Here is a 1,029-nt window from a genome sequence, read left to right on the forward strand (position 1 = left end):
GGTGCAGGAGCCAGGCTGTGCCGTCACGATCGCTGCATCGCTCCCTTTTCTCACCGCTTTCTACTTCTCGTGGGCCAGGCGCCCCCCCCTTGTCTTTAAAATACTTGAAAGCGATTAGTAAGTTTCTCATTGCAGTTTAGGAACAAACAAAAATCGTGTCAGCATAATCAAAGCAAACGTCGAATGACCGATGGAAATTCAATAGTTTTAACTTTGGCGAGTACCTTTCAGGGGTCCGTGCACAAGCAAGCACAAGGGCCCGCAATTATCATGCTAAAAGCCAGGCTGTGCCTGCCATTAATTAGATTTCTATATGCATTGCCCTTTCCATATTTTCAATGAACGACATGGGGAGCTGCTCTTTTGCAGGTCTGAGAGAGCGAGGCTCTTTTCTGCAGCTCTTAAGCGTGGAATCAGGATTTTGCAGCAGGCCGGGGACAATGGCCCTCGGCGCTGCTGGGTGGCACATGCTAAGATGTGCACGGCATTGTTCCCCGCTCAGCGCGACAGCGCCCGCGGTCACCAGGACTCTCCGGCCATCTGTTACCTTGTGGTTAGCAGCGTGTTCTCACATTGCCTACAGACGTACAAGGGAAGAGAAGCAGAGTTTGTCCGTTGTATTTCTGCAATTAGGGCTTTGCCTTAAGAGGAAAATACATTTGCTAGAGGAGATATCCTGAAATCAGAGTTTTAGCCCTCAAGTGTCTAACACTGGACTCCCTGAATCTTATGCGGACCTCCACACAACCACTTTACTTTTCATTCACCAAATATTTTTCTTTTGTTATCAAAAGACAGAATAGAATTTCAGTCTTGACTTGCACTTCTCTAAGATCCTGTCTTCTTCCCCGCACGTACCTGTGGTGTGGCTTCCTACACAACTTTAGGCTGAAGTCTGGCTCAAGTTGGTGCTGTGCGCTGTTTGCTCCAACAGTTCTAAAAACATTTAAAAAGGCATTAAACCTAGATCTTGTATTAACATTAGTGCCAGTGATCCTCAAAGCTCTGTGAAACTATTGTCTCACCCAT

This window comes from Pygoscelis adeliae, unplaced genomic scaffold, assembly GCF_000699105.1.
Source record: "Pygoscelis adeliae isolate BGI_AS28 unplaced genomic scaffold, ASM69910v1 Scaffold75, whole genome shotgun sequence".
In the NCBI taxonomy this organism is placed as follows: domain Eukaryota; kingdom Metazoa; phylum Chordata; class Aves; order Sphenisciformes; family Spheniscidae; genus Pygoscelis; species Pygoscelis adeliae.